The sequence below is a fragment of the Heptranchias perlo genome, unplaced genomic scaffold, assembly GCF_035084215.1.
Source record: "Heptranchias perlo isolate sHepPer1 unplaced genomic scaffold, sHepPer1.hap1 HAP1_SCAFFOLD_487, whole genome shotgun sequence".
NCBI classification, from domain to species: Eukaryota; Metazoa; Chordata; class Chondrichthyes; order Hexanchiformes; family Hexanchidae; genus Heptranchias; species Heptranchias perlo.
This window is the reverse complement of record NW_027139502.1, coordinates 42,954-64,669: the sequence shown is the minus strand read 5'-3', so window position 1 is coordinate 64,669 and position 21,716 is coordinate 42,954. Positions and strand designations below refer to the sequence as shown.

At 44.2% G+C, this 21,716-nt stretch overlaps 1 protein-coding gene and 4 non-coding genes across 5 annotated transcripts in view; 2 read left to right on the top strand and 3 right to left on the bottom strand.

Moving 5' to 3' along the window:
- The window catches only part of LOC137313831 (zinc finger protein 79-like), a 172,404-nt gene that overhangs the window by 108,837 nt on the left and 41,851 nt on the right, over positions 1-21,716 (bottom strand). The window lies entirely within an intron of this gene.
- On the bottom strand, positions 2,356-2,428 carry trnar-acg (transfer RNA arginine (anticodon ACG)). Its single transcript has one exon. It is a non-coding gene; the product is annotated as a tRNA-Arg (tRNA).
- trnar-ucu (transfer RNA arginine (anticodon UCU)) lies at positions 5,090-5,181 on the top strand. Its single transcript is given in 2 exon segments — positions 5,090-5,126; positions 5,146-5,181. It is a non-coding gene; the product is annotated as a tRNA-Arg (tRNA).
- Positions 6,658-6,729, bottom strand: trnaw-cca (transfer RNA tryptophan (anticodon CCA)). Its single transcript has one exon. It is a non-coding gene; the product is annotated as a tRNA-Trp (tRNA).
- Positions 12,340-12,424, top strand: trnak-uuu (transfer RNA lysine (anticodon UUU)). The gene is given in 2 exon segments: positions 12,340-12,376; positions 12,389-12,424. It is a non-coding gene; the product is annotated as a tRNA-Lys (tRNA).

Genomic DNA, 21,716 nt, shown 5'->3' with positions numbered 1-21,716 from the left:
GAAATTGGACATGAAGCTGAGTTCGGATCGGTCAATGCCCTGTGGGTGGCGGAGAGGGCCCAGGGGCTATGTGGCCGGGTCCTGCTCCGACTTCTTGTGTTCTTTAGATTTGTGGTTGGGATCAGATCAGCCATGATCTTGTTGAATGGCGGAGCAGGCTCGGGGGGCCGATTGGCCTACTCCTGCTCCAATTTCTTATGTTCTTATGTTCTTATTGCTGCAGGAGTTCCTCAGGGCAGTGTCCTAGGCCCAACCATCTTCAGCTGCTTCATCAATGACCTTCCCTCCATCATAAGGTCAGAAATGGGGATGTTCGCTGATGACTGCACAGTGTTCAGTTCCATTCGCAACCCCTCAGATAATGAAGCAGTCCGAGCCTGCATGCAGCAAGACCTGGACAACATCCAGGCTTGGGCTGATAAGTGGCAAGTAACATTCGCGCCAGATAAGTGCCAGGCAATGACCATCTCCAACAAGAGAGAGTCTAACCACCTCCCCTTGACATTCAACGGCATTACCATCGCCAAATCCCCCACCATCAACATACTGGGGGTCACCATTGACCAGAAACTTAACTGGACCAGCCATATAAATACTGTGGCTACGAGAGCAGGTCAGAGGCTGGGTATTCTGCGGCGAGTGACTCACCTCCTGACTCCCCAAAGCCTTTCCACATCGACAAGGCACAAGTCAGGAGTGTGATGGAATACTCTCCACTTGCCTGGATGAGTGCAGCTCCAACAACACTCAAGAAGCTCGACACCATCCAAGATAAAGCAACCCGCTTGATTGGCACCCCATCCACCACCCTAAATATTCACTCCCTTCACCACCGGCGCACTGTGGCTGCAGTGTGCACCATCCACAGGATGCACTGCAGCAACTCGCCAAGGCTTCTTCGACAGCACCTCCCAAACCCGCGACCTCTACCACCTAGAAGGACAAGGGCAGCAGGCGCATGGGAACAACACCACCTGCACGTTCCCCTCCAAGTCACACACCATCCCGACTTGGAAATATATCGCCGTTCCTTCATTGTCGCTGGGTCAAAATCCTGGAACTCCCTTCCGAACAGCACTGTGGGAGAACCGTCACCACACGGACTGCAGCGGTTCAAGAAGGCGGCTCACCACCACCTTCTCAAGGGCAATTAGGGATGGGCAATAAATGCCGGCCTTGCCAGCGACGCCCACATCCCGTGAACGAATAAAAAAAAAACTCATATATACAGACCCACAGTTCATATATAAACATCACACTCATATACACACACCCACAGTTCATATATAAACATCGCACTCAAATATACACACCCACAGTTCATGTATAAACATCGCACTCATATATACACACCCACAGTTCATGTACAAACATCGCACTCATATATACACACCCACAGTTCATATATAAACATCGCACTCAAATATACACACCCACAGTTCATGTATAAACATCACACTCATATATACACACCCACAGTTCATATATAAACATCGCACTCATATATACACACCCACAGTTCATATATAAACATCACACTGATATATACACACCCACAGTTCATATATAAACATCGCACTCAAATATACACACCCACAGTTCATGTATAAACATCACACTCATATATACACCCCACAGTTCATATATAAACATCACACTCATATATACACACCCACAGTTCATATATAAACATTACACTCATATATACACACCCACAGTTCATATATAAACATCGCACTCATATATGCACACCCACAGTTCATATATAAACATCACACTCATATATACACACCCACAGTTCATATATAAACATCACACTCATATCTCCACACCCGCAGTTTATAACAGAACAGCGCACTCCGAATCCACACCCAATTTATATTTACTCAAAGTCCTGTTCACAGCTCTCACCAAAGTCTGAACACTCAAAGTTGAACTGTTTTCCAGATACTGTCCGTCCTACTTTGTAATTTTAGCATCGGATTTTATGCAGACCGGCAAAGGGAGCGGAATAGCGGTCCTGGCGGTGAATGCTGCTTCGAACGGAAGTCTCGGTGTCCAGGAGCTGGCGGGGATTGGAAAGCTCTTGTGTCACACGAAGTGTCTGAAAGGCCCGGATACACCTGAAGGTTATCAGTGCGGTGCCCACACCTCGTGCTGTAATGTTAGCGAGCCGGACATCAACTTAAAAGGCGGCGTGTTCGAAACACGTTGTGGTCACAGTTTCATTCTTTACATAACTGAACGGAAATCATTGAAAATGGAATGTTTTCTTCGCTGATTCACCATAAACAATATGTTATTATGAAATTTGATTCTCAGTTCCCCAGTGTCAGAGGGAAAATTGCATAAATCCGAGCCAGGTGGGAGTCGAACCTACAATCTTCTGATCCGTAGTCAGACGCGTTATCCATTGCGCCACTGGCCCAACTGATCTGTTTGATTTCATTTTTCATTCAGAATCAACCCAAAGATTGACACAGAGATAAACACAGCGAGAGATGCAGACAGTGTCGGTAAACACAGCGAAATAGACAAGAGATATAGAAATGTACCAAACGGCCTCAAACTCCACCAGACAGTGGCGGGTATCTGACAGGTATCAGTGAGAGGAGGTGGTGAAGTTGCAGTTTGATTTGGCTCCGTGGCTGAGCTGCTCAAAGTGCCCGTTTGGTCGGGGCCTTTTTTGTCTTCAGCCTCCTCTGTGATATTTACCCAATTTGTGAATTAAGCAACAAAATAACACAGAGCGGTATTTGTATTAGTTCCGGAGCCAACAAGCAAAGGATTCCAGATCTGCAGTATGTAAATGTTCCTGCATTGTACAGGCGGACCTCTCATACAATGTGTCCGAAACACCTTTTGAGGATATTGCTCGAGAGGGCTGATTGTACAAACTTCTTTACTTACAACCAGCAACCGAATCTCTATTAAAAGTTGCGAAGCGAAGCTCGTTTCAGAGCAGTTTTCGCTGTTCAGCTTTTGTAAAATTGGTTGAAACTCATTTTGAACACATCTGAGTATCAATGAGAAGGTCAGGCACAGGATTGTTGGGATGGAACCGTCTCTAACAATAAGTACAAAGTATAATAGATTATAAAGTGAAAAAAGCCAATCCAATCTCTCAGTCTCTCTGTCACTTTCTCGGTGAGTGAACGTAAACCAACAGAAGAAGCTAAAACAAAGAACTGAGCAGTTTTGTTTGTTTCCTTTTCCTTCGGGCGAGTACAGTTGAAGAGAATGATTTCTGTTTCCTGCTGGACAATTAACTGGAATGAGCAGTGTATCTGGTTCCCATGGTACCCAGTGAAATATCCACGTTTCTATCTCCCATTTACACTGATACCTTCCTTCCTCACTAATTATAGGAAACTTTTGGTCAGGTTCAATCACACTTCAGAAGACCAGAAGCGCAAAGGAAGGTCGAAACCTCATGGTGACGTAACCTACAGGCGAGGGAGGTTTGCAGGTTTACCTGGAGCTGTAAATATATAAACTCCTTCCAATGTACAAACTCCCCTCACCAACAGTAATTCAATTCTAACTGATCTGAGACTTTGGTCATTTATGGTGATTATACTTTGTGGAGTTAAAGCAGCAGTAAAATCCGTTGTGTGTTATATACATAGCCGTTCAGTCAATATAAAACATTGTCATCCGACTTACCATGAGCAATGACACAGGGGGTATGTTAGGTTACGGACAGTTCCGCCTCCAGCAGTTGTTCTCTCGGTCACACATCCGGCATCACCTCTCGGTCTCACACTTCAGAGTCACGCCTGAATATAAACACATTTCTGTTTCACACTTTAACCTGGAGGTCAACAAATCACAAGTCAAGAGGAAAGGAACAAACAAATCAAATATTTAAGAATGTTAACAGATAGAAAATTCACCATCAATGACTGAGAAAAAAATGAAGCAAACGGATCAAGATGAACAATTAGCAAAAGGTAACAATTAAAGAAAGGAGAAGGGGAACTGATCATATCGCCCCAAATAGTTTTTGAAAAATCCTTTTGGTTTACATCTTAGTTTCTCCGTTAAGTTGGGGATGTACATCGAGAAATATTTTTCTTAACATCATAAAGACAATTAGAATACAAGTTTCACAAAGTAGGCCTTAATCTTACTTATACGATAGCGTGTTATGTGTTTGTAAAATCTACAATTGTTTTACCATTCTTTAAGTTTCGAGGGATGCTCTGAATATATGTTCTACATTGAAACGTAAGTGGATTAATAAAATAAAATGTGGAAATTTTTTTATGAACATGAAGAGTTGCTTTTCCATCTTACAGATCGCGATATATTTATTTACACAACTGTCATTTGTGAAATGATGGAATGTATTTATTTCTATATCTGTACCGGTGAGGAAATCCCCACTGGATCATTTCCAGGAACCAGTCAAGTACTTAAATTAGTTTGTCAAACCCAAAACACCCGTTGGGAATTGCTGATTGAAAATTTAAATGGAAATCGAGACCATCACAAGGTATTGGAACAAATATACCCGCTGAGGTTTCGGGGTTGTTACTGATTTATTTCTATCACTGAGTAACCTATTTTAAACAGGGTGAAACTACAAATCTAATGATAAGAGTCTGGGTTGGAGAAGGAACAGATGAAAGTATCAAATTTAATTACACTGATTCCACAAACACTGCACACCACATCCCTTAAACATTGTTAACTGTTTCTACATAAAACTGGAGAGAGTGTAAATACAAAGTAACAGAACAAAAAGCTCATTAATGTATCAAATTTAATTTTGATATTATTGCACAAACACTGAACATCCCATCGCTAAAACACTGTCCCGATCTAAAATCAGTCGGCAGGACCCTGAGCCACAGTGAAAATGCTGTGATTTCAACCTGGTTCAAAACACGCAGCCTTCTGATGTGGAGTCAGACGCGACTGTTCTTGCACCAGGCCCACAACAAGCGGCTGGAGCCGGATCCATTGGAGGGCGATCGGTGCAGACTGCCGCCGCGGCTCTCGGAATGTGAGAGGCGGAAGCAGAAGCAGCCTGACCGCCTCAACCACAGCACAGGATCCCCGCTCTCCCTCACATTGTATAACTGACTCTGTGGCGCAATGGACAGCGTGTTGGACTTCTACTTAATAATCGGAGGGGACATTCAAAGGTTGTGGGTTCGAGTCCCACCAGAGTTGGGTTTTAGTTCACGGATCAGGAGCTGGGAAGTGAAATTTTGCAGCAAAACCGCGCAAACTCTCTCAAGGAGGAGACTCAACATCTGCTCAGACCGAAAGTCAATCTGCTGGACTTCCGGCTCTGTCAGACTGAATGTTCCTTCAGACAGGTTTCTAACTGGACACACGCATCCTGCTGCCGTGTGAGCATTGGTGCTGGAGGGGTAGAATTCTTGCTTGTAGTAATTCTATTCCTGTAAAACTAGCTCCTGAAGTGCAGGTTGGAAAGTATCCTGGCTGAGCGGTCGAAGGCGCTGGTTTAAAGTTCCAGTTAAATCCCACGATTTGTGGATGGTTCAAAATCATAGTTTGTGTCTCCAAAACCACAGCCTCCCTCCTGTAAACAAGTAATACTGAACATCTCATCTGCTATTACAACAGCGTAATCCGGAGGAACCACATGGCAATACAAATAAGTAGATGCATTTTGGAACAAACCAATTGTACCTTCAACTCCGGTCGAAATGTTCACAAGCAAAAGGATGGTTTGATCTCGGTGAGACTCGAATTAACAACCTCGGTATTTCCCGACCCTGTCCTGTCAGATAAGGACCGCGCACTGACCGATTGCGCCGCTGGAGCCCGGTCACTCTGATCACCTGTCCCACTCTGCTGGAAAGAATCTTAAGGTGAGAGGCCCGAACCTGTGGAAACGTGTCCAGTCACTGTGATGAAACTAATATCTGCACTTCCACTTTCAGCTTCTTTCACATCCTCTGCTCCATCGCACGACAATCGGGTTTTCTGCGAACAGGTCAAAATGCACATTGCCGGAAATTCTATCAGTAGTGAGATTTGAACCCAGCGCCCACACAGTGATTGGATTTATTGTCTTAAAGCAGTGAGCTCCGTTCACACAACGCCTCGCCAGTCTCTCACATTTTGTTTAATGCCCAAATAAATAAATTGGAGCTAATTGACCGCATTTACCCCGTGCTGGGGTTGTTCTCCTTCGAGCAGAGAAGGTTCAGAGGAGATTTGATAGAAGTGTTCAAAGTCATGAAGGGTTCAGATAAAGTTAATAAAGAGAAGCTGTTCTCATTGGCGGAAGTGTCGAGAACCAGAGGACACAGATTTGAGGTGATTGCAAAAGAACCAAAGGCGACATGAGGAAAATCTTTTTTACGCAGCGAATGGTTATGATCTGGAATGCGCTGCCTGAAAGGGCGGTGGAAGCAGATTCAATCGTGGCTTTCAAAAATAAATTTGATAAATACTTGAAGGGGAAAATGCAGGGCCCCGGGGAAAGGAACGGGGAATGGGACCAATGGTATTGGTCTTACAAAAGGCAGGTAAGGGATTGATGGGTTGAATGGCCTCCTTCTGTGGTGTGTTCATTCTGTGATAAATATTATTTTACACACAGTGAACAGACCATCCCTGAAAGACTGCCCCCGCGATAAAACAGAGTGACACTGAAACATTGTGAAAATGCAATGACCCCGACGTGATTCGAACACGCGTCCTTCTGATCTGGAGTCAGACGCGCTACCGTTGCGCCACGAGGTCCACAGCGCCCACCTGGAGCCGGATCCATAGGAGGGAGATCGGTACCGACCGCCACAGGGACTCGAAGAGGCGGAAGCAGCAGCAGCAACACCGCAGGAGCCCCGATCTCCAATCCAGCCGTTCCCAGCGGAGAGCTGCCAGTCCCGGCCTGAGCCCTGTCTGGGAGCCGCCTGCCATTCAGTCTTTACAGAACGGGACCGATCCAGTTTCAGCTCACACACAAGCTCAGGAATCCCACTCCTGACAGATTCACTTATTTAAACCTTGTTTAGATTCAGTGAATTGGGATTTAATTCAATCCTCATCTGTCCGCCGCTCTGTCAGTTCAGGACTTTATTTAAACCGATACTTGGAGCTCTGTTTTCAGGGTGCCGGCTGTTTCAGCATTTCTCAGTCCCACCACGAACACTTTTTGCTGCTAACTTCTGCTTAATACAAAGTTCCCAGGAACGAGGGGATTTCTTCTGAGTACTGAGTTCGAGTTAAGGAACAATAGAGGTCCGATTACACTACTTGGTGTATTCTATAGGCCACCAGCTGGTGGGACCGATATGGAGGAGCAAATTTGCAGGGAAATTACAGAGAGGTGCAAAAGCCATAGAGTAGTGATAACAGGGGATTTCAACTATCCTAATATAGACTGGGATAACAATAATATAAGGCGCAAAGAAGGGGAAGAATTTTTGAAATGTGTTCAGGATAACTTTCTCGACCAGTACGTTTCTGGCCCACTGAGGAAGGAGGCATTGCTGGACTTGGTTCAAGGGAATGAGGCGGGCCAAGTGGAGCAAGTGTCAGTGGGGGAGCATTTAGGGAGCAGCGATCAGTATCATAAGGATTAGAATAGCTATGGAAATGGACTCTGTACACTCTAAAGTAAAAGTACTCAATTGGAGGAGGGTCAATTTCAGTGGGATGAGATCAGATCTGGCCCCGGTAAATTGGAATTAAAGATTGTCAGGCAAAACTATAATTGGACAGTGGGCGCCTTTTAAGAAGATGATTCGGGGATAGAGAAGGTACATTCCAACGAGGTAGAAAGGTAGGGCAACTAAGGACAGAGCTCCCTGGATAATAAGAGAAATAGAGAGTAAGATGAAGCGGGAAAAAGTGGCCTATGACAGGTGTCAGGTTGATAACACAAGTGCCAACCAGAGAGAATATAGAAAGTTCAGAGGGGAAGTGAAAAAGGAAATAAGAGGGGCAAAGAGAGAGTATAAGAATAGCGGAAAACATAAAAGGGAATCAAAAAGTCTTCTACAGACATGTTAACAGTAAACGGGTAGTAAGAGGAGGGGCGGGGATGATTAGGGACCATAAAGGAGATCTACGCATGGATGCAGTGGGCATGGCAGAGGTACTAAATGAGTACTTTGCATTGTTCTTTACCAAGGAAGAAGATGCTGCCAGATTCTCGGTAAAGGAAGATATAGTTAAGATACTGGATGGGCTAAAAAATGAGAAAGAAGAGGTACTAGAAAGGCTTGCTGTACTTAAAATAGATAAGTCACCTGGTCCGGATGGGATATACCCGAGGATGCTGAGGGAAGTAAAGGGGGAAATTGCAGAGATACTGGCCATAATCTTCCAGACATCCTTCGACATGGGAATGGTGCCAGAGGACTGGAGAATTGCAAAGGTTACAACCTTGTTCAAAAAAAGGGTGTAAAGATAAACCCAGCAACTATAGGCCAGTCAGTTTAAGCTCGGTGATGGGGAAAGATTTAGAAATGATAATCGGGGATAGAATTAACAGTCACTTGGACGAGTGTGGATTGATTAGGGAATTCCAGCACGGATTTGTTAAAGGCCAATCGTGTTTAACCAACTTGATAGAGTTGGTTGATGAGGTAACAGAGAGGGTAGATGAGGTCAATGCAGTTGACGTGGTGTATATGGACTTTCAAAAAGCGTTTGATAAAGTGCTACGTGGCAGACGTGCTATCAAGATTACGGCCCATTGAATACAGGGGGCAATAGCAACATGGATGCAGCACTGGCTAAATGACAAGAAACAGAGAGTTGTGATGAACGGTTGATTTTCGGGCTGGAGGGAGGTGGGCAATGGTGTTCCATAGGGGTCGGTGCTGGGACCACTACTTTTCTTGATAGATATTAATGACTTGGACTTGGAAGTAAAGGGTACAATCTCAAAATTTGCAGATGACACAAAACTTGGAAGGGTAGAGAACAGTGAGGAGGATAGACTTGAAGAGGATATGGACACGCTGGTGGCGTGGACGGACACGTGGCAGATGAAGTTTAACACGGAAAAATGCGAGGTGATGCATTTCGGTGGGAAAAACGAGGAGAGGCAATATAAACTAGAGGGCACAATTCTAAAAGGGTTGGAGGAACAGAGGGACCTGGGGTTATACGTGCACAAATCGTTATTTAAACTCTGCTGAGACCACATTTGGAGCACTGCATTCAGTTCTAGGCACCACACCTCAGGGAGGATATATTGGCCTTGGAGGGGGTGCAGTGCAGATTCACCAGAATTATACCAGGGCTAAAATGGTTAAATTATGCGGAAAAATTGCATAGGAAAGGTGTGTATTTCCTTGTGTATAGAAGATTAAGTGTTGATGTATTCCAGTTGTTGGTGATTAAATGAGCCAATGGTGTGTGTGTGAGCTGTGAGACAGCTTGAAATCCCAATCCTCTCCACCACTGGGGACTGAGTCTTCCAACATACAGGGATTTTCACTCGTCCAAGTTTCATCCACAGTTTCTGCTTTTCATTTTTCCAACATGCTTGTTGCGCCTTTCCCTTCAATTCAGGACTTACAGGAAAAACTCGATTTTGCCATCAATTTTCGGGTCACGTGGTGAGATTTCAAATAATTGAAATCGACCCTAATCAACCCCAATTGATTTTTTTGAAGAGGTGACTAAAGTAGTGGTAAGGGGCATGTCAACGGATGTTATTTATATGGACTTCCAAAAGGCATTTGATAAACTCCCACGTAAGAGACTGTTAGATAAGATGGAAGCCCATGGAATCGAGAGAAAAGTACGGACTTGGTTAGGAAGTTGGCTGAGCGAAAGGCGACAGAGAGTAGGGATAATGGGTAGGTGCTCACATTGGCAGGATGTGACTAGTGGAGTCCCGCAGGGATCTGTCTTGGGGCCTCAATTATTCACAATATTTATTAACGACTTGGATGAAGGCATAGAAAGTCTCATATCTAAGTTTGCCGATGACATAAAGATTGCTGGCATTGTAAGCAGTGTAGATGAAAATATAAAATTACAAAGGGATTTTGATAGATTAGGTGAATGGGCAAAACTGTGACAAATGGAATTCAATGTACGCAAATGTGAGGTCATCCACTTTGGATCAAAAAATGAGAGAACAGGGTACTTTCTAAATGGTAAAAAGGTAAAAACAGTGGATGTCCAAAGGGACTTAGGGGTACAGGTACATAGACCGTTGAATTTCATGAACAGGTGCAGAAAATAATCAAGAAGGCTAATGAAATGCTGGCCTTTATATCGAGAGGACAAGAGTACAAGGGGGCAGAAGTTATGCTGCAGTTATACAAAAACATGGTTAGACCGCACCTGGAGTACTGTGAGCAGTTCTGGGCACCGCACCTTCGGAAGGACATAATGGCCTTGGAGGGAGTGCAGCGTAGGTTTACGAGAATGATACCCGGACTTCAAGGGTTAAGTTACGAGGAGAGATTACACAAATTGGGGTTGTATTCTCTGGAGTTTAGAAGGTTAAGGGGTGATCTGATCGAAGTTTATAAGACATTAAGGGGAACAGATAGGGTGGATAGAGAGAAACTATTTCCGCTGGTTGGGGATTCTAGGAGTAGGGGGCACAGTCTAAATATTAGAGCCAGACCTTTCAGGAGTGAGATTAGAAAACATTTCTACACACGAAGGGTGGTAGAAGTTTGGAACTCTCTTCCGCAAACGGCAATTGATACTAGCTCAATTGCTAAATTTAAATGTGAGACAGATAGCTTTTTGGCAACCAAAGGTATTAAGGGATATGGGCCAAAGGCAGGTATATGGAGTTAGATCACAGATCAGCCATGATCTTATTTAATGGCGGAGCAGACACGAGGGGCTGAATGGCCTACTCCTGTTCCTATGTTTCAATATCGTCACCAACACGTTTGACGAATGCAAAGCGGCTTCTATCGCGGTTTTGCTGCACAACTCGTTCAAAGACACTGTCGGTAATTGGAGGGTCTTTCAAGTCATGACATGAACATAACAGTTCGCACTGCCATTTTCCCCAAGATGCTTCAGATTCATGTGGAATGATTTTGGTCTGGCGGTTAAATCCGTTCCCTCTTCACAAATTCGCCTTTAAACCCGTGTCTTTTAATATTTTTGCTAACTGATACCAAATCGGTTTGCCCTGTACTGTACATTACTTTCTAAATATTACAGATAAGCAGAGCACTTGAGCTGTCACAGCTGTGACTTTGACTTTTCTCCCTCTCCTCTCGATCTCCCCGGCAACTGCCACTAACCACAATCTTCTCTCACACTTCTCCATCAGGAAGTTCCGAGCCTCGGTTTTCAAATGAAATAACGCCCATCTCTCCAATCACCGACAGTCCAGAGAGAGTTTCTTCGTTTCAGCTCCCACTTTACCCAAATCTTCCTTAAAGTACCATGAAAATAATTGTCCTTAAGTTAATAATAATATAATTAAAAGTTCTGATCGTCTGGAGTTTTGTTTCAGATTCCACGGCTTTTAAAGGCCACTGCGGATGTTTAACGAATCGCCTCTTGGTTGGAGGTTTCTGTGTGGGAAAGATCAGGAAGTGATAATTGAGAGACCGAGGATGAAGCTGTTTGATGGGAGCACTGGGGACACAGACCGTGCGCGGCTCCAGTGGAGCAATCGGTCAGCGCGCGTTATTTCTACAATAATTATACACTCGAGAAATGCTGGGGTTGTGAGCTCCAGCACCATCTAAAGTAGTTGAAACTTCGAAACATTTTGACTGGAGTTCAAGGTACAACCGGTTCCATAACACATCGACTTCTTCATGTCCCCATGTGGGCACTGAGGCTCCTCTGGCCTCCCGTCTTGCAATAGCAGGCGAGAGTTTATTTGTTTATAGGAGGGAGAGGGGGCGATTGGCGAGAGCTGAAATGGTAAAGCGGCCGGCACGACATCTTTAAATCTAAAGAACCAAACACACAATTCTTCTTTCCGTGAAGCAGGGATTCATCGGTTTGAAGTGTCGTGTAGGGAAAATTCGGGAGGCAAATCTGCTGCCTGGTGTCACGGTGTAACGGGTGAAATTATTCAGCTTTCAATTGTTGATCGGCTGAAATGTCGAGAGGCCTTTCCCAGCTCCCGTGTGGAACAAGTTCAGCTTTTGAGCCATTGGGTAAAGTGTTTTTTTTTAATTGCTGCGAACGAATGACAAGACATTTTGTACAAACAAGTAGAATTGTAAACTCACGAGTTCGCTGTCCATGTTTCTTACATCATGTTCAACAGAAACAAGGATTCTCCTCAACACATTGCTGAGAATTGTATAAAAGAGATACTCCCCCGAATTCGACAGCGATAGGGATAATTCAGAGTCCCACCATGAATCTGTATGATGGAAACCAATCCTATAGCGAGCCTGGATAGCTCAGTCGGTAGAGCATCAGACTTTTAAAACAGGTAGTGATCTGAGGGTCCAGGGTTCAAGTCCCTGTTCAGGCTAAAAGTTTTAAAACAGCTGGCAAGTTCTGCTTTTCCAGCGGACCAACATCAGCGAAAGGAGCAAGAGTTGGCCATTCAGTCCCTCGAGCCTGCTCCGCCAATCCATAAATTAATGGCACCCAAAAATCCATCGATCTCAGTTTTGAAAATACTCAATGGTTCAGCATCCACAGCCCTCTGGGGTACAGAATTCCAATGATTCACAACCCTCTCAATGAAGAAATTATTCCTCATATCTGTCCTAAATGTCCGACTCCTTATCTTGACATTATAACCCTTAGTTCTAGACTCTCCAGCTAGGGGAAACAGCCTCCCAGCATCTACACTGTCAAGTCCTTTTAGAATTTTATATGTTTCAATGAGATCACCTCATTATTCTAAACTCCAGAGAATATCGGCCCATTCTACTCAATCTCTCCTCACAGGACAACCCTCTCACCCCAGGAGTAAACCGAGCCAAACTTTTTAGCACCCACTCTAAGGCAAGTGTATCGTTCCACAAGTAAGGAGATCAAAACTGTACACAGCACTCCAGATGTGGTCTCACCAAAGCCCGATATTGCAGCAAGACTTCCTTATCCTTGTTCTCCAACCATCTCGCAATAAAGGCCAAGATACTATTTACTTTCCTAATTGCTTGCTGCACCTGCATGTTAAATTTCTGTGATCCGTGTACAAGGACACACAAATCCCTCTGAATACCAACATTTCGTAGTCTCTTACATTTTAAAAGATATTCTGCTTTTCGATTCTTCCAACCAAAGTGAATAACCTCACATTTCCCCACTTTATGCTTCATTTGGCACCTTCTAGCCCACTCACTTATCCTGTCTGTATCACTTTGCATCCTCTTTGCGTCCTCCTCACAGCTTACTTTCCCACCTAGTTTTGTATCGTCAGCAAACTTGGATACATTACACTCGGTCCCCTCATCTAAGTCATTAATATAGATTGTAAATATCTGAGGCCCAAGCACTGATCTTCACGGCACCCCACTAGTTACAACCTGCCAACCCCAAAATGACCTCTTTATTCCCACTTCCTGTTTTCTGTCCGTCATCAAATCCCCAAACCATGTTAATATATTACCCACAATCCCATGAACCCTAATCTTGTGTCACAACCTTGTGTGGCACCTTATCGAATGCCTTTTGAAAATCCAAGTATTCTGCATCCACTGGTTCTCCCTTATCTACCCTGCTATCTAAACCCTCAAAACCTCTAATGGAGTTGTCAAACACAATTTTCCCTTTCATAAAACCGTGTTTCATGTGCCTAATCGTATTATCATTTTCTGAGTGCCCTTTTACCACGTCCCTAGTAATAGATTCTAGCATTTTCCCTGCTACTATTGTCAGGCGAAATGGCCTGTAGTTCCCTGTTTTCTCTCACCCTCCTTTCTCGAATTATTAAGTGCCCGTTCAAAGGACACTATTATGGGTACAGTAGTGTAGTGATTGTGTGATTGGACTAGCAGCCGGGAATAATGAGCTCAAATTACACCATGACAAGTTGTGAAATTGACTTCAATAAATCTGGTGCTTCATTAGACAGCACCAGAAAACAAACCGTGGGTTGTCATACGAACCCAACTAGTTCAGGGAAGGGCAACTTGCCACATCTACTCTCTGGCCGACTTATGACTCCTGTTCTGTGCTATGTGGTTGACCCTTATGTCTGCAGGGGAGACCAGAACTAGGGACCATAAATATAAGACAGTCACTAATAAATCCAATAAGGGAATTCAGGAGAAACTTCTTTACCCAGAGAGCGGTGAGAATGTGGAACTCGCAACCACAAGGAGTAGTTGAGGCGAATAGCAGATGCATTTAAGGGGAAGCTGGATAAACACATGAGGGAGAAAGGAATAGAAGGATATGCTGATAGGGTGAGATGAAGTAGGGAGGGAGGAGGCTCATGTGGAGCATAAACACTGGCATAGGCCTGTTGGGCCGAATGGCCTGTTTCTGTGCTGTAATTCTATCTATGTAATTCTATGAATAGAGGGGTTACATTTCTTACCTTCCAATCCACGGGGACCTTTCTAGAATCATGGGAACTCTGGAAGATAAAACCAATGCATCCACTTTCTCTGCAGCCACCTCTTTTAAAACCCTAGGATGTAGGCCATCAGGGCCAATGAATTTGTCAGCTTTTAGTCCCATTAATTTCTCCAGTACTTTTTCATTACTAATCTTAATTGCTTCAGGTTCCTCACTCTCATTAGAACCTTGGTTCCCTAATACTTCTGGTATGATTTTTGTGTCCTCTACTGTGAAGACAGATACAAAATACTTGTTTAACATCTCTTTTATTTCCTTATTCTCCATTATAAATTCTCCTGTCTCTGTCTCCAAGGGACCCATGTTTACTTTCGCTAATCTCTTCCTTTATACATATTTATCTATTTCTTGGTCATCCTTCGCTGATTTCTAAAACTCTCCTAATCCTCAGGCTTACTATTCTTTTTGGCAACATTATAAGCCTCTTTTAACCTAAAATATCATTAATTTCTCCAATTAACCAAGGTTGGACCACTTTTCCGGTGGAGTTTTTAACCCTCAAGGGAATGTAATTTTGTTGAGGAATTATAAATTATTTATTTAAATGTTCACTATTGCTTGTCTATCATCATATTTTCAATCTAATTTCCCAAACTACCTTAGCCAACTCAATCCTCATAACTACGTTATTGGTTTTGTTTAAATTTAAGACCCTAGTTTCCGACTTAATGACATCACTCTCAAACTTTCGAACTCAATGTGAAATTCTATCATATTATGATGGTTGTTCCCCAGAGGATCATTTAATATAAGATTACTAATTAACCCTGTCTCATTACAAAATACTAGATCTAAAATAGCCTGTTCCCTTGTTGATTCCTCGACATATTGATCTAGAAAACTGACTCAAATGCATTCCATCAACATAAAACAGCTTATCTTGAGTTGCTAACATGATGGGATGACTTATAAGTAGAAGACACGGCCAGATCTGCGAGGTGAATGAGATGTTTGCTGAAAACACAGAGAATTAATGAAACCAATCCTTCCCTGCAGAGAGCAGGGAGTTGGAAAGAAAGATGCTGGGCATTGAGAGGCGAAGGATTTTGTCGATAGCAGGATGAATAGACAAAAGGATTTCAACTCCCTTCTTTTCTATACTGATAAATATAGACAAAAATCTCATCTCCGGGCTTCTTTCAGATAATGAATGTCTTAATGCTCAAGGGATCACTGATCCAAGCCCATTATCTCCACTCGCACTCTCCTTCCAATCTTGCACATGATGCTTCGCTTTGAAATTGTGCATTTTTTCACATTGGGATTCCATTTGAAGAAAACATTGCTGTGATCAGCTTGTGCTGTTAAGGAGGTGGAGTACAAGGAGATACATAAAAGGATAATGATAACAGTGACTGTTCAGACACTGTGAGCTACAGTTAAAGGTCGGCAATATTTAAAGTATCAGGCAGCAGATCTTTTCCAAATCTTGACACAAATGGCAAGAAAACTTAACATGGACTTTGATCAATGTCACGACTTTCAAATAGCAGACATTTTATACAAGGCAAGAAAGATTTACAAGGATGTTGCCTGGACTGTAGAATTTTAGCTATGAGGAAAGATTGGATAGGCTGGGGTTGTTTTCTTTGGAACAGAGGAGACTGAAGGCAGATTTAATTGAGGTGAACAAAATTATGAGGGTCCCAGATAGCGTGGATTGGAAGGACCCACTTCTCTTAGCAGAGAGGTTAATAACCAGGGGCATAGATTTAAAGTGATTGGTAGAAGGTTTAGTGGGGAACTGAGGAGAAATTCTTTCACCCAAGGGTTGTGGGGGTCTGGAACTGACTGCCTGAAAGGGTGGTTGAGGCGGACACTCTCATCGCATTTTAAGAATACTTGAACTGCCGGAAGCTACAAGGCTATGGGCCAAGAGCTGGAAAGTGGGATTAAGCTGGATAGCGCTTTTTCGGCCGGCACAGATATGATGGGCCGAATGGCCTCTTTCTGTACCATGAATTTCTTTGATTCTATGAGTCTAATTAACAGTAAGCAGGGTAGTTCAGTGATCATGAGAACGCTACTGAAGATAAATAACTGCTGGGAACCAAGCAATGTGTCCTTGTAAACCACAGACTGGGAAAGTTCCAGCTCCAGTGACAGAGATGGATCACAACACAGTATAAAAGTGAGGGGATACTGATGTAAGGGACAGTCAGGACTGGAGACACCGGAGATCAAGCTCAGGGTGCCTGAGGTTCCATCCAGCGGGATCATCTCGTGTACACGGGGATTTGCATGTTTACTCTGGTACAGTACAGGAAAGAGAATTTGCTCATATATTTCTCAATAATGTATTAAAGTTGCTGACTCTCAGACTTGTTAATTAATAAGACAATGCATTATTTAGAACCTTCCATCCCTAAGTCTCTCTGCTCCTCTAATTTTAAACTTTGACCATTTAGTGTACATTTCATCTCATTTTTCTTCCTCTCAAAATGTATCACGTCACTTTTCTCTGCATTAAATTTCACCTGCCTGTTTACGAACCTGTGCACATTACAATGAAGTCACAGTTCCCCACGCTGCCAACGTTGAAGTCATCTCGAGATTTTCACCTTGTGTCCCACATACCCAAGCTGAGATCATTCTCTATATTGAGAAGAGCAATGGTCCCAACACTGACCCTGGGAGACACCACTGTTTACATCCCTCCAGTCTGAAGAACATCCATTAACCACTACTCTCTGTTTTCTGCCCTTTACACAACTTCCTATCCACACTGCCGCATTCATTTTAATATCGTGGGTATTAATTTTATCAACAAGCCTCCTGTCCGTCATCTTATCAAACACCTTTTCACAATCCATCAACACAACATCCACTACATTCCCTTTATCAGTAGAATTGAGATATCTCAAATTATGCATGTTGGCTGTTCTTAATTAATGTGTTTTTCTAATAAATGTTGAAATATTTGCTCTACTTCATCTGGTTTCATCTGTTTCAAGCCACAACAGAAAGGTCGAGTTTTCTCCTGGAGCTTAAGATAAATTACTTTTAAAAAATGATGCTTCAGACAATGACGGATATCTGGACTTAGAACCGCCCATTCAGTGGCGCAACTCCCGCCCCTCACACACTCCGATTGGTTGGAGGACCAACTGTCCGCACAGCCGTCCAGTCAATTTACCATAACAACATAAGAGATAGGAGCAGGAGTAGGCTATTCGGCCCCTCGAGCCTGCTCCGCCATTTAATGAGATCATGGCTGATTTGATTTTTACCTCAGCTCCACTTTCCCGCCCTTTCCCCATATCCTTTGACTCCCTTGCTGATCAAAAATTTGTCTAACTCAGACTTCAATGTATTCAATGACTCAGCCTCCACAGCTTTTTGGGGTAAAGAATTCCAAAGACTCACGACGCTCTGGGAGAAGAAATTCCTCCTCATTTCCGTCTTAAACGGGTGACCCCTTATTCTGAGACTGTACCCCCTAGTTTTAGATTCCCCCATGAGGGGTAACATCCTCTCAGCATCTACGCTATCGAGTCCCCTCAGAATCTTGTCTGTTTCAATTGGATCTCCTCTCATTCTTCTAAACTCCATTGAGTATAGACCCAGCCTCTTCAAACTTTCATCATAAGACAACCCTTTCATACCCGGAATCAACCTAGTGAACCTTCTCTGAACTGCCTCAAATGCAAGTATGTCCTTCCTTAGAACTGTACGCAGTACTCCAGTTGTGGTCTCACCAGCACCCTGTACATTTGTAGCATGACTTCACTGCTTTTATACTCCATCCCCCGAGACATAAAAGCCAATATTCCGTTTGCCTTCCGGATTACCTGCTGCACCTGTATGTTGAATTGTGTCTTTCTTGCACGAGGAAACCCAGATCCCTCTGTACTGCAGCATTTTGTAGTATTTCTCCATTCAAATAAAAAAGCAAAATATTTTTTTCCTCCCAAAGTGGATGACTTCACATTTCCCACATTATATTCCATCTGCCAATTTTTGCCCATTCGCTTAACCAGGCAACATCCCTTCGCAGACACGTTGTGTCCTCATTGCAACTTGCTATTCCACCTATCTTTGCATCATCAGCAAATCTGGCCACAAGACACTCTGTTCCTCCATCCAAGTCATTGATATACATTGTAAATAATTGAGCCACAGTACTGATCCCTGCAACACCCCACGAGTTATATGAAATGCCTATAAATTTCCGCTCCTCCTATTGGTCCGGATCTCTCCTTAATCGCCAGGCGGGATGAATGGTGAGACTGGCGGTCCCGAGGTGCATTTGGAAAATAAACATAAATTGAACCCTTCAGTTAATAAAACGAAATTAATAAAAGTCACTGAAATTTTTTTTTCTGGAGTTCACCAAATTCGGGGTGGAGGGGGGAGGGCTTCTATGCTGTGTGTTTGTGCCGGTTTTAATGGCTCGAAGCGCTGGGGTTTCAGTTTATTTTATTATCCTTGGTCCAAACGCGCTCTCTCTGCTTCCAATGTCTTTGTTTTTCGGCCTGATATTATGATCATTAATGGCGGCTGCATCACCCAGCATGCAGCGCGGTTCAGATTGTGCCCTATCTGAATCAGTGGAGTCCACAGCGCAGGCGCAGTAGTGACTCATTATCGGTCAGTGTGTCCTGAGCATGCGCGGCCAGTCGAGGCTGCGGGAGGAGCGCGTTCGGTGCAGGTCAGAGGATCGGAGCAAGAGGCTCAATAAACCCCGGGGCCCGGGTCCGGGCTCAGGCCCAGGCTCAGGCTTTACAAACCCCGAGTGCGGCCCCAGACCCGAATATAAAACAGTGAACATTATCCCCCCCTCACTACCCGCCGGGAAATGAAGGGGAAATGGGGATCGGTCAGGGAGCGTCTGTAAATGATGGAGAAATGGGGATCGGTCAGGGAGCGTCTGTAAATGAAGGAGAAATGGTGATTGGTCAGGGAGCTTCTGCCAATGAAGGAGAAGTGGTGATTGGTCAGGGAGCATCTGTAATTGAAGAACTGGTGATCGGTCAGGGAGCGTCTGTAATTGAAGAACTGGTGATCAGTCAGGGAGCGTCTGTAAATGAAGGAGATATGTGATTGGTCAGGGAGCATCTGTAAATGAAGGAGATATGTGATTTGTCAGGGAGCGTCTACAAATGAAGCAGAAATGGTGATCGGTCAGTGATCGTCTGTAAATGAAGGAGCAATGGTGATCTCTATATCTTTATTCATCCGAGCTCGAGCTTTGGATGCGGTTCCTTTCCTCCTCGTGGGAATCTGTCTACTCTGTACCCAAACCAACTCCTCCTTGAAGGCCTCCCACTGTTCAATTACTGTTCTGCCTGACAATTTTTGATTCCAATCCACCTGGACAAGATCCCTTTTTAACTCACTGGAATTTGCCCTCCTCCAGTTAAGAATTTTCACATTTGACTGTCCCCTTGTCCTTTTCCATAACTGTTCCAAACCGAATGAGATTATGATCACTGCTGCCCCACTGAAACATGCTCCACCTGCCCCACTTCATTCTCCACACCGAGCCCACTGCTGTGCTCACACTCACTCTCTCACATTCACTCTTTCACACTCACTCTCTCACACTCACTCTCACATTCACTTTCTCACATACACTCTCACGCTCACTCTCTCACACTCACTCCCTCACACTCACTCTCACACTCACTCTCTCTCACATTCACACTCTCACATTCACTCTCACGCTCACTCACATTCACTCTCTCACACTCACTCTCACACTCACATTCACTCTCACATTCACTCTCACATTCACTCTCTCACATTCAATGTCTCGCATTCACTCTCTCACACTCACTCTCTCACACTCACTCACATTCACTCTCTCACACTCACACTCTCACACTCACTCTCTCTCACACTCACTCACATTCACTCTCTCACACTCACTCACATTCACTCTCTCACACTCACATTCACTCTCTCACACTCACTCTCTCTCACACTCACTCACATTCACTCTCTCACACTCACTCTCTCTCACACTCACTCTCTCACACTCACTCTCTCACACACTCTCACACATTCACTCTCTCACATTCACTCTCTCACCCTTTCACTCTCTCACCCTTTCACTCTCTCACATTCACTCTCTCAACCTTTCACTCATGGTTGAGGGCCACTGAAAGATGATGCGATGGGTTTGGATTGCAGCAGAGGGAGGAGGGAGAGTGTGTGGGACGGGGATTTACAGCTTTGAGGCACAATAGAGGAAAGAATGTTTTGTAGACACTAGAAGTGTCTGTTCTGAATTTCTATCCTGTACTTACAGTGATGACTTTTATAAACTCCTTTTGCAGGGTATTAGAAGGGGAGGATTTGCAGAGGGAAACTCAAACCAAACAGCACGCCAAGATCTGACAGAGTCACTCGATTCATCAGAACCTGAATATCATCGGCCTTTGAATGTGGAAGGAGAAATGTTTGTCTGTTCTATCTGTGGGAGAAGATTTCAAACATCAGTGTGAGTGGAAAAGCACCGAGACACACACACTCAAGTGAGAGTGTTCCAGTGCACTGACTGTGGAAAGAGCTTTAACCAGTTACACAGCCTGAAAAAACATCACACCGTTCACAGCGGGGAGAAACCGTACACGTGTTCTGTGTGTGGACGAGGCTTCAACTGATCGTCCAACCTGGAGAGACACAAGGACACCCGGACCATGGAGAAACCGTGGAAATGTGGGGACTGTGGGAAGGGATTCAATTACCCTTCAGAGCTGGAAACTCATCGACGCACTCACACTGGGGAGAGGCCGTTCACCTGCTCCGTGTGCGGGAAGAGATTCACACTGTCATCACAACTTTTGTCACACCAGCGAGTTCACACTGGGGAGAGGCCGTTCACCTGCTCCGTGTGTAAGAAGAGATTCACTCATTCATCCTCCCTGCTGAAACATCAACTTGTTCAGACTGGGGAGAGACCTTTTGAATGTTCTGACTGCACGAAGAGCTCTAAATGCAGATACAAATCGTGAAGACATCGACACACTCACGCCAGGGAGAGGCCGTTCACCTGCTCCCTGTGTAAGAAGAGATTTACTCGGTCATCACACCTGCTGAGACACCAGCGAGTTCACTCTGATAAGAGACCTCTGAAATGTTCTGACTGTGAGACGGGCTTTAAAACAAATGATCTGAAACACCAACACACTGACACTGGGGAGAGACTGTTCACCTGCTCCGTGTGTGGGAAGGGATTCACGAATTCATCCCACCTTCTGAGACATCAACTTGTTCACACTATT